This window comes from Callorhinus ursinus, unplaced genomic scaffold (assembly GCF_003265705.2).
Source record: "Callorhinus ursinus isolate GAN/ISIS: 27379988/994484 unplaced genomic scaffold, GSC_fseal_2.0 scaffold51, whole genome shotgun sequence".
Classification (NCBI taxonomy): domain Eukaryota; kingdom Metazoa; phylum Chordata; class Mammalia; order Carnivora; family Otariidae; genus Callorhinus; species Callorhinus ursinus.
This window is the reverse complement of record NW_027397113.1, coordinates 2,567,274-2,579,107: the sequence shown is the minus strand read 5'-3', so window position 1 is coordinate 2,579,107 and position 11,834 is coordinate 2,567,274. Positions and strand designations below refer to the sequence as shown.

At 51.2% G+C, this 11,834-nt stretch overlaps 2 long non-coding RNA genes across 3 annotated transcripts; one reads left to right on the top strand and one right to left on the bottom strand.

Moving 5' to 3' along the window:
- The first annotated feature begins 2,786 nt into the window (after nt 1-2,786).
- On the top strand, nt 2,787-7,305 carry LOC141370933 (uncharacterized). 2 transcript variants are annotated; one of them, XR_012375432.1, is made up of 4 exons: nt 2,787-3,070; nt 4,378-4,429; nt 5,634-5,801; nt 5,898-6,013. It is a non-coding gene; the product is annotated as an uncharacterized lncRNA (long non-coding RNA). The 2 variants fall into 2 exon arrangements; XR_012375431.1 differs by lacking the exons at nt 5,634-5,801; nt 5,898-6,013 and adding an exon at nt 7,193-7,305.
- Nucleotides 6,381-9,935, bottom strand: LOC141370934 (uncharacterized). The gene is made up of 3 exons (XR_012375433.1): nt 9,838-9,935; nt 6,906-7,082; nt 6,381-6,510 (listed from the first exon to the last, which is right to left on the bottom strand). It is a non-coding gene; the product is annotated as an uncharacterized lncRNA (long non-coding RNA).
- Nucleotides 9,936-11,834: the final 1,899 nt, after the last annotated feature.

Sequence of the window (11,834 nt, the reverse complement as noted above, 5' to 3'; positions counted from 1 at the left end):
CCCCGAATCCAGCCTGCCCTTTCCACTGCGCAGCCCCCCACCTCTCAATCATTGCCTGTTGTTTTGTGATGGTTTGTAGAGATGCTGGTCCCCACCTGGCTGGAAGCTCCAGGCAGGGGAGAGGATACCCCACCCCGCCCAGCACAGGACGCAGGAAGATGCTGAGTAGCTCTTAGGTGAGTACTTGCCCCCGGGGTTGTTGGCAGACTGTGGCACAGAGATGGGGGGAGGGGCGGGGGGCATCTGAAGGGCCCCCCTGAGCAAGGAGAGAAAGGGCAGCCAGAGGGCAGCCGACACACAACAGCCCCTCTGAGGTCTGGAGCCCGGCAGTAGGGGGTCCCCGAGGATGGACCTGCCTTTCTCAGGCAAGCCCTCCCTCCCTCAAAACCTCCAAAGCTATGAAAGCCATTAAATAAGACAAAAAGAAGCTTGGTGCGTCTGTGTTCTGGTCCCCCACCATGCATACCCTCAGTCAATTAAAAAAAAAAGTCCTACTTGAATACGTGACCTCACCTCTTGCAGAGGCCTGGACCAGCTACCAGTGGAAACTTTGCCGAGGGAAACGCTGTGGTCTATTGACCAAAACAAGCCCATTTGCAAATTGGCAGGTGGAATTTGCCCTGTGAAGATAAAAGGCTTGATTCGTGACCATTTGAAAAAGTTGTTTAGATATTTTTATTGAGTGCAAAAACAGGACGGGGGGGGATAATTAAGTTAATAAAATTTTTAACTGAATTTATTTAGAAACAACGGTAGCGTTTTAGAGCAATGACTTCCATTGAAGTTTTTTAAAACAGATTTTTACAAGCTGTTTTTTTTTTCATTCCCCCGCCTTGTTTTAAATCTTGCTCCGTGAAAAGCCTTCTAAATTACTGTTAACCACATTATTTTCGGTTCCTGAACCATGATTTTGCCCTGCGCCCGGGGAGGCTCCACCTCCCGATGCACAGATGGGGAGGCTGGTTTCCCAGAGGACGGCTCGGTGATTCTAAGATGGCTTGATGCCGATCTGCAGAAGCCACTGGATGATAATCGAATCCCCGAGGGGCCCAGGAGGCGTTGATGGAAGACCTAAGGCGGCGTACAGCCCTTGTGTTCTCTCTGATGGCTCGGCGGTCTGTCCGCACCTCTGCCCATCCCCGACCCAGCACAGAGGTGAGAGGGTGAGGAGGAACCTGTGGGCACCACTGAGCCATGTGAGCCTAGGTGGGTTGCTGTGGAATTCATGTTTGTGTCCCCCCAAAACTGCTGTGTTGAAACCCACCCCCCCCCAGGTGCAGTATCTGGAGCCGGCTTTTGGGGAAGTGCTCAGGGTCAGATGAAGTCATGAGCCGGGATGCGCGCCCTTGTGAGAGGCAGACCAGCGCTCGCTCGCTCTCTCCGTCACGTGAGCACATGGCAAGAAGGCGGCCAGCCAGTGGACTCTCGAACTTTACCATCTCCCCCGACCTGATGACCAGCAGGCTCATTAAAGCCCAGCCCAGGGCTCTCCGTGGGCCCCGCCCGGCTTCCCCTCCTCTCTCAACTCTGGGTCTTTGGAACTGCCCAGCTGCTCCCCAGCCATCATTCCTGGGCCACGTGTTCTTTCCAAATTGAATTAGGTCTAACTTTGAACCTGCAGGGGCAAGACATTCGGTCTCAAGACTAATATTCCAGGCAGGGGTCCTTCTTGAAGACACATGTAAAATATAACAGTGAAATGGCTGATGCATCAGTGCTCAGCGCATCTGTCCACCCAACAAGCAGGCAGGAAGCCGTCCCCTGAGCCAGGCACTGCTCTGGGATGCAGAGGCAGCCCGAGGTGGGTCCTTGAAAAAACCCAGGTCCTGCCCCGCAGAACTCACATCCAAGCAAATACCATAAATAAGTGAATTGCAGAGCAGGTCAAAAGGCGATACATAGGGGCGCCTGGGTGGCTTAGTCGGTTAAGCATCTGCCTTCAGCTCAGGTCATGATCTCGGGGTCCTGGGATCGAGCCCCACGTTGCGCTCGCTGCTCAGCGGGAAGCCTGCTTCTCCCTCTCCCTCTGCTCCTACCCCTGCTACCCTCTCTGTCAAATAAATAAATAAAATCTTTTTTTAAAAAAAAGCAATGCATACTAGAAAAAAGCAGAGGGCCGGTGGGGGGGCTCCTGCTGGGCAGAGGGGATGCATTGGGTGGGCAGGGCAGGCTGCACTGAGAGCATCGCATCTGAAGAGTTCAAGCCCGTAAGAGAGCCAGCATAGCTCGGGGAAGCAGCCAGTGCAAAGGCCCTGAGGCAGGAGCATGTCTGGTGTGTTGGGGGACCAGCCAGGAGGCCAGCAAGGCCATAGGAAATCATAGCAGGGAAGGACAAGTGAGTGGGAAAGGTGAAGTGGGGCAGGACCTGGGGGCATTGGAGGGACTCTGGCTCTTCTCTGAGTGACATGGGGAATTGTCTGGAGAGGCTGCAGGGGGATCGGAACCAGCCACAAATGTTCCAGCTCCGTCTCCTTCCAGGCACATGATAGGACGGCACTGTCTCCCCACCTGAAGGCCAGTGGAATGCCAGCAACCCTGCTAAGCGGAAGGTTTTAAATCCAGAGCATGTTTTGCCAGGGAGGTGCCCCCTTATTCCCCCACCTTGTGCTCCCTCGTGACCAGCCTGGCCTGGGACAGTGGTGCCTGGGCCCCTGGGATTGCCTTGGGCCGAGCCCCTTGCTGACCCGCTTGGTGAACAAACAAGAAGCCTGTGTTACCTCTGACACTGAGGCTGGAGATTTTATTCCCACAGCAGGACGCAGCCTGACCCAGGGATGGAGGGGCCGTGCAGGAGTGCATCGCCAAGACCCATGCCAGAGGCCACAGCGGCTTGGGCAGGAAAATAGCAGGGGAGGTGGGAGGGGTCACCAGTGTCAAGACCTATTTGGACGGCAGAGCTGAAAGGCCTTGCTGATGGGCTGGACACGGGTGTGAGTGGAAACACAGGTCAAGGTTGACCGCAAGGTTTTTGCTTCAGCTGGAGGGATAGACTCAGGACCCGCCCCGATGGGGAGGCTGCAGGTGAGGTGTCAGAAGCCTGGACACGTTGGAGACATCTCGGAAATGTTAGGTCTGTACCTTGGACTAGGGGACCGGGGCAGGTATCCAATGGGTGCGCCATCCATGAATGTGGGGGTCCAGGGCCAAGTCCCAGCTGGACAGGTCCACCTGCGGTGGTCAGATTACATGATTCTGGGGTGGGGGAGGGGGCCGCTGGTCTTTGGGCCATCTGGGTCACCTGCGAGCTGCCCTCGCTGGCTGCTTGAGAGGGAGCTCCATCCTGCCGTGCCAGGTGTGGACCACCTGAGTCTCACCCCAAACCCCCTTGTCCCTCCCCGACCCTGGCCTTCAAGTGCCATCCTGTCAGAGGCCTGCCACTTTCCTGGGTGTGCAGGGGGACAGGGCAAGGTTTGTCTCCACTCTCAGAATGCCCCCCTTTAAATAAGTCCCCCGTCTTGCTGACCAGGTCCAGCCACCGGACGCAAACCTGAGCCTCACCCGCTCTTGAGCCATTTCAACCCTTTCCTAAAACCAGAGTAAATGAGCCCCGGACTTGGGGGGGGCAGAGAAGCCCCGGTCTCCCCACCTCCAGGACTCACAAGGCCTCTGGAAGGAGAGACGGGGAAGGGAAAGATGGCTCTCATTCCTTCTAGGAGAGAACGCAGATTATTATCACAACACCTTAACCTTCTACCTACGTTTACCCACCTGCCCCAATCAGGGAAGATCATATCCTTCCAGGAATAAATAATTCTTCCATTGCATAAACGATCGTAAAAACACATGAAAATGGGGCACGCTGTAGGGGGACCACACAACAGTTTCGGATCAAATGAAAAGGACAATGAAAACGTGTAGACTAGCCTCATTCACAAAACGGAGACTCAGAAATCCAAACACAAGTAGGAAAACCAGCCAGAGCCCATGCAGCCTGGGGTTTAGTAAACAACAGTGTTTTAGTGTTTAGTGTTGTTTTAGTAAACAACACTGCCAGGTCTCACCTCCGCTGAGCGCACGGTCACATAAGACATTAACAAGAGGGGAGCCTGCGTGAGGGGTGGATGGAAAGCCTGCGCCATCAAAAGTCATTCCTAAACAAAACACTTACTTTATTTTATTTTTGTTTTTAATTTTACCTATCTATTTATTTATTTGAGAGAGAAAGAGAGATAGAGAGCGAGCCAGCACAGAGGGAGAGGGAGAAGCAGACTCCCCGCGGAGCAGGGGGCCCGACTGGGACTCGATCCCAGGACCCTGGGATCATGACCTGAGCCCAAGGCAGACGCTTAACCGACTGAGCCACCCAGGCTCCCCTCTTCTATTTTATTTTATTTTATTTCTAAACTGAATCTGACATACAATAGTATTTACTTTCAGGTGCACAACAGAGTGATTCGACACTTATATGCATTACCAAACGCTCGCCATGGTAAGCGTGGTCACCATGTGGTGACCACACACTGTTATCTACAATAGCATAACTGTATTCCCTATGTTATACTTTACAGCCCTGCGACTTACTTGTTTTTTAACTGGAAGTTTGTACCTCTTAGTCCCCCTTCCCCTATTTGGCCCATCCCCCACACCAAAAAATGTATTTAAAAAAATTCCAAACACAAGCAGAAACTCTCAGCACTTAAAAAAAAGAGGAGTGTCCCCAGCAAGCAAGCAGGGTTTATCTCAAAGACTGAGTGGCAATAAAGCAGGAACACCATCTATCATATTAGCATGAGGAGCAGTAAAATGTCATTTAATTATCTCAATAGATGTCAAGGGGCATTTGAAAAAAAATTCACCATTTCAAAATCCCTGTGACAGGTTTTATTCTGAACATGATGACAATTATGAATTTCAAAACCAAAAGCCAGTATTCCTGAATTAATAATTCATTAGCCCTGAAAATCGAAATCATCCTGTAGTGTGCCCCATCCAGGGACGGATCCTATTTTAATGTAAAGCCGGAAATGTCGGTGAGAACTAATAAGAAAAAGAAAGAACATTTAAATATAGGAATAGAAGGCATAAAAACGTCAGTTTTGTTGGGGTCATGAGTATAAACCTAGGAAAGCCATCAGAAGGGCTAGTAAATTAATTCTGGAAGATACGGTACCTAAAAAAATGTGTATCAACCCTGTCTCACATAAATATCACACAACTAGAATACACATGTAACATAAAAGAGATTTCAAGAGCAATTAAAAATCAAATAATTGAGTATCCATTTACTTGGGGAACACAAAACGCTTATTCAAAGGCCATGATAAGACCCTAATAAGAGGAAAACCGGAAAACAAAAGCAGAACTTTACGGTGCTCCTGATGAGAAGCAGAAGCATAGTAACGGTAACGAGGGGGTCCCTGTCAACAGGTGCGAGCTGATGGCTAAAAATCCAGGAAATTCACAAGCCCTTGGTGACATCATGCAGAGCCTGAGCTCAGCCCAGTGGGGGCATCTACACCACAGAGATCAGCAAAAGCCACAAATCGGGGCTTTTCTTCCCTAAAAGCCAGTTTCCCTGCACACCATCAGATTGAGTAAAGCCCAGAGCTTTTTTTACTGGTACTTTTAGGAATATGATAAATTCACAGTGAAATTCTAAAATTGCCCTTGAAATTCTGAAATTCCTCTTGAAGCAGTCAGAAGAAAGGACTGCAGAGGGAGAAGTGTGTGTGCACGCACACGGGTGTGCTCGCTTGAAGAAATTAAAGTTCGAGTGATTTGTAAACGTGTATATAAACACGAGAAAAGTCTGGAAAGAGCTACAAAAATATTACCAATGGATCTGGGTGGTGAGATTGCAGGTGGGTTTTTTTGTACCTTATTTTTTCTTATTTTTATTTTCCATTAGAAACGTGTATTACTTGTATGTTGGGAAAACACATGTTTTATCTTTTCAGATTTGCTTTAACAAGCAAGAAGAAAACAGAATAGCATTTTCCCATCCATGCAAAGGAGATGAATTCTGACCAAAGGAAAGGGGGTGGGGAGCATCTCATTGGAGACAAGATGGAGAGGCTTGAATATGTAAAAAAAAAATAAAATAAAATAAAATAACTTCTTACATAATCATATGGGTGATAAAATGCAAAAAGAGCAACAGGCGTGTGGAAAGTAAGTAATAAACATAAATAAATATGGCTAACTCTCCAGGTCTATGAAGAAACAATCACTATAAAATATACGAAATCAATATCCAGCTTCAACTTAACAAGTGATCGAAGAAGAAAATACAATGTCTACACCAGAAAATTCAGAAAACAAATAGGCACACGGGAAAATGCAAAGCTTCTTTGCTAGCAATTAAAGAAATAAAACACCAAACAATTAAAGAAATAAAACACCAAATATGGAAGTCTCATTATTTGGGCTTTTAATCCAGCCAAAAAGAAACCAAGTGGCGGGACCCTGCGTGGGGGGAGTGGCGGGAAAACCGTGCCCCTCCACATGCTGGTGGTGCCTGCCATAATCTGCTTCTGTCTGGCAAGTCCTCTGAGTGCACTTTTCGTCCTACTGAGGAGAAAAGACAAGCTATTTATACTCTTTTATATGACTTTCAAAAATATGATCCAAGGTACTGTTTCCCAAGTAAACTTTTTGGAACCCTGCCCCAGGTTGTCAGTAGATGTGACACAAAAAGAGCGCTCTGGTCATAGGCAAGCATGGCTTTGTACTGCAGGACTTCTCAGTGCCTTTACGTGGAACGTGCCCTGAGAATCTCCAAGAGCAGGTAGCCTTTACCCAATGGATTTGGCCTCAGAATCCTTTTATGATAACTACTGATATCTCGCGGAGCACAAGGCTGCTGGGAATCAGACTGAGAATAAGATGTGTTTTGTATAAAGATGTTATTTATAAGAGCAAAACTTTGAAACCACCTGAATTTACCCCAGCGTAGGAAGGCTTACCCAATTCAGCTGTATTTAGTAAGAATCCTTTGAGGCTAAGTCCTCTCTCATTGGCCAGGTAGCTAAGCAGGCTTTTTCCACTTCTTCTTGAAGTCGTTCTGCAGAGTTGAACAGGAGGAGATGGAGCTGTGGTCATTCACCGGAGCCCTGTTTCCCTGTTGCCATTGCGCAGGGTCCCTGTTTGATTGGGAAAACCAGAGATCTTATCAAAAATCACATGCCCCACCGAAGTCAAACCGGAAAGTATACTTAGCATTAGATTTTCGCGTATCTTTGTTAACCTTTAGGAAGGGGAAGAAGAGGAGCCTAGTTCCCCATCGATGGTGTCAGCTCAGCTAACCAACCAACCCCTGATTAGATCTGACTGTGAGTCGGGACCAGAAATTTGCACCAAATAAACTCACTCGTGTCTTTTTCAGTCTCCTGTGCTGCTGGCTTGTTTGCCTTCTGTTTCCTAGGAAGCATTCCTGCTTAAATATTTTTGATCTTCTCCCAGCCCAAAGGAGGGCACCAGGGAATTCACCCCACATTGGTCCCATCGTGAGGCAGCGGGGGGCTGAACCAGAGACACACAGGTATAAAAACCAGAGCATCAGAGACTAAACAGATGCCAACGGATGATGGATGTTCTCGAGGGCAACGGGGGTGAATGCAGGCTCAAGGGAGCCTGCAGGGACAGAGCGAGGGTGGGGACCCACGGCTGGATATTGATTTCTCCACCCCACCCCACCTTCTTCCTCTCCCTCCCCAACCATTTCCTCCCTCCTCCCAATTCCCCCTGCAACATTTCTCTCTCTCTCTCTCTCTCTCTCTCTCTCACACACACACACACACACACACACACACACACACACACACACACTCAGCAGCCTGACCTTGGTGATTTAGGAAGCAAGAGAAACATTTTGAAGTGGTCACTAGCCAGAAAGAGCCCATGTGTTCCCAGTGACATTCAAATGACCCTAACAGTCAGGGAGATCTCTTGGGGCAAATGCCCGACCTGGACTGGCCTGTAGCCACCACTCTCTCTTCAAGCCCAAAACGGGTCTTTTTCACCCTCAGCTCTGCTGATTCCTTCATTCCTTGGTCCAATATACCCGTGCAAAGCCCCTACAGGGTGCAGGACCCCAGGGTAAGGTAGGGAGAGTTCCCGTCCTGCCTAGGACGCAGATAATCTCAAACACCAATGTCTAGCAAAAATGAAAGTCGACAGCAGTGTGCATTTAGAATTAGGTGATACACAAGACCAGTGACTTGTATTTCCAGATTTTCAAAGGCGGCCATGAAAGGGCCCAGCCTCCCTGGCCGTGCGTGGACTCTGGAGCAGAGCGTTTGCCCCGCTGGCGGGGATGGATGGCTGTCTGAGTGGGCTGCGCTCTAAGTCTGGTCGCAGGCGGAGGTTTGCAAGTTTATCACATTAACAGTGCCTGAGCCCTCGAATCCAAATTACAGGCCGAAGCCACAAAATTGTCTCCCCATCAGAGGCCTCTTGCTGAACGCCCCCACAAACACCAGTTCCCCTTAATCAAGGTCGAGGGGATGGGCCAACGCGCTCTGCTACGGGGAGCACGCCCATTTTCCCAATTTTGCAAAGTTCCTGGGCAGTCTCCCTGTAATTTTCCTCTCCCTATTCTTTTGAGGAGGGAGGCTGTGTGCATCGAAAACCCGAGTCTACAACACCAAATACCCGTGCTGACAGCGCTGGCCAGAGGCTGGCTGCCCCTCCCCCCTGGCGGCCGGCGGGCACTGCGAGTGGGCTCTCTGGTGGCCCCGGTGCTCCGGTGTGGGGCCCCTTGGCAGGAGGAGCCTCTGTGCTTTCCTGACTTCCAAGAGCTGCCTTCGCAGACAGACCCCCCCCTTCCCCCGCCGGCCCCGGCCCCGGTCCCACAGCCCACCTCTGTGTCAGAGCTCAGAGCTGGTTTTCCAAACTCCAAAGACTCCCAAGAGAGGTCTTCCCTGGGAGGCCAGCCACGTGGGGTCTCTCCTGTCCACGAGCTCCTGGGAAGGCTGGGAGGGTGGTGGGAGGCGACAGGGTGGTCACTCTGTAGGACATGAGTCCTACCCAAAGCAACCAGCGGAGTGAGAGGTGCCCACAATGGGAGCTGATAGGTGCTGTAGCTGAGCACAGAGCAGGCGTGTGGAAGAGTCTTGCTTTGAGGGCCAAGGTGCGATGCACTTGGGGACAGGGGACACCACTGCACGGGGCAGCTGAAGGTCAAGGGCAGAAATAGGGGGGCGGTGGGCATGTAACGACGTTTTACAGGGATGAGTGGGAGGTGAGTGGGAGGCAAGGGAGAAGCTGACTCAGGCACATGGTCCGGGAATGCTGAGCCGTGATTGCAGGATGTCTTCAGGAGGCCTTGAAGAGCCTTTGAGGGCACCTGAGCACGGAGTGGCATCACGAGGGAGAGTCCTCAAATGCGTCAGGCAAGGCGGGTGGGGGAAGGGAGCAGTCACACCCAGAGCCCCGTGACCGTTAGAGTAACCGGGGGCTCGGCTCTAGGATGTGGCTGTAGAGTATCTTGACGTTGAGTGATGTCAGTGTTCCAGCTTGGTTCTCCTTCAGTATTGTGTTGGCTATTCTGGGTCTTCTGCCTGCAGACAAACTACAGAATCCGTTTGTCAGCATCCACAAAATAACTTGCTGGGACTTGGATTGTCACTGCACCGGATCTGCAGACCACGCTGGGGAGAGCCAGCATCTGGACACTGAGGCGTCTGCCCATGCATGGACGTGAATCTCTGTTCATTTCTTTAGTTCTCTCATTTCACACATCAGAGTTTGGGGCTTTTCGCCAAGTAGATCTTCCGTACGTGTCTTATTAGACTTACCCCTAAGTATTTCACTTTTGGGGGCACTAATGTAAGTGGGATTGTGTTTTTAATCTCAAATTCCACTTGTTCACTGCTGGGATATAGAAAAGCAACTGACCTTTGTACATCAAACTCACAGCCCACAACTCTGCCACGTGCCCGTGCGTTTTAAGGCCACGACCCAGCATTGGTGGATTTAAGTAGGAAAGAAAACCTAGACAGAGAAAACAGCAAAAATAAGGGAGGTAAGACAGCCTGAAACACAACCACACCACGCCCCACATCCTGCCTCAGGAGGCCCCTGGGCCGCTCCCACCAGACTCTGCAGCATGACTGCCATGGCCCAGACCCTGTCACCAGACCCTGTGACCTCAGACTGAAAACCCTAAACCCTAACCCTAGCCCAGTGGGACGGAACAGAAACAGACCCACACTTGCACATTCCCTTGACTTCAGACAAAGTTACCACCGTCAAGCAAACACTGCATGAGGGACACGCTGCTTGTTTGATGCTGACTGTCCCATTCCTTTGTTACGGAGCAGTGGATAATACACCTGTCAACAGCCTGCAGCGGGTTCCTGGTGGGGGGCGGGGGGGTGTCCTGCTCCCAGCCATCAGCCATTGCCCTGTTACAGGACTCAGCGCCGGGGGGGCCTGGGGGGCATGTCCACCTGTCCTGCTGGAAGGCAGGCTCCTTTGGAGCAGGGATGGTGCCTGTTCTGAGCAGAAGCCCCAGGAACGGGGACACAGGCACATGGCAGGTTCGCTCTAATCCTCTACTGGCCCTGGGAGGGACCACCTTCTCCAGCTGCCCCCCTTGGCAAAAGAGGAGACTCAGGTCCCCGACTGGGTAAGGGATGCTAGAGGGAAGGGAGGAGATTGGGCTCCTCTCCCCACTGAGGTGTAAGAACATCCCTAGCTTTCCGATGTCGTGGTACCAGCTCTTATTGCCTGCTCTGGGGCAGCCCAGCCCTTGGCTGGGGTAGAGGACACACATCAGGGGGCCGACAGGAACAACACACCCCCAACTCCCTAACCGCAGAGGGTGTGTGGCCGTAAGGGCTCTGTCCCAGGGCTAGTCAGCTACCCTGGGGTTCCTGCGAGGACGGAAAAGGGGAAAGAGTCTGGAAGCATGGCTAAGATTATTTTCTCCTTTCACAGGCTGTGACAGAAGGACAGACAAGGGCAAGTCAGGAGGCGGGAAACGGCTGAGATCCTCTCTGAAAGCGCCTCCTGGGTCCCAGAGAGCTAAAGCCCCAACGTCTGTCTCCCCCACCGCTGGAGGCTCGCTCAGGATGGGCCCGGCCACACAGGGGACGTGAGAACGCGTCCACACGAAACCTCGCTCACCAGCGCTCACAACAGCGTGATTCCAGGGAATGGGAGGAAGATCTCCTGACTGCCAGCGGGCACAGGGCTTCGCTCGGCGGTGATGGAAATGTTTTACAGTTAGATCTTGGAGATGGTTGCACAGCTCTGCGAATATACTGAAAACCACTGGCTTGCCTCTAGATGGGGAAACCACATGCTATGTAAACTATATCTCAGTAAAGCTGTTTTTTACAAAGTGAAACTTGCAATCTCTAGGTGTTTTGTCATTTACCTCTTCCCCCCACCCCCCGATTTTAGAGTCAGAGCCAGCAGGCATCCCAGCTCCACCATGGCCACAGGACCCTGCTGGCCTCGACTTCCCCATCTGTAAAATGGGGATAAAGGGACTGTCCCCAGAGTGACTGTGAAGCCCACCCTTGGGGGCTTCCCCCTTGCAGCTGTGATTCTCACCTGGGAAACCACAGGTCATTCGAGACCGGTTGCTTTTCGACAACTCCAAAAGCACAGAGGAACAGAGGAAAAAGACCCTCGCCCAGGACGGGGCAATGAAAGGAAAACCTCACATATAGTTTCCCCTTTGGCTGGAAGAATATCAACCCTGCTTATAGAAGCCTTTGGTTTTTAAAATAAATGGGAAGGCGAGTTGCTTGGGACCTAACAAAGGTGGTGTGCCTCACCCCACTCAAGTCCTCGGGGTGCAGGATTCAGGGTGGGTCTTTGCTAATGACGGCGGCACCCGCCGGATTTAGCTCCCCCGATTTGTTTAATCTCTGGAGACCCTG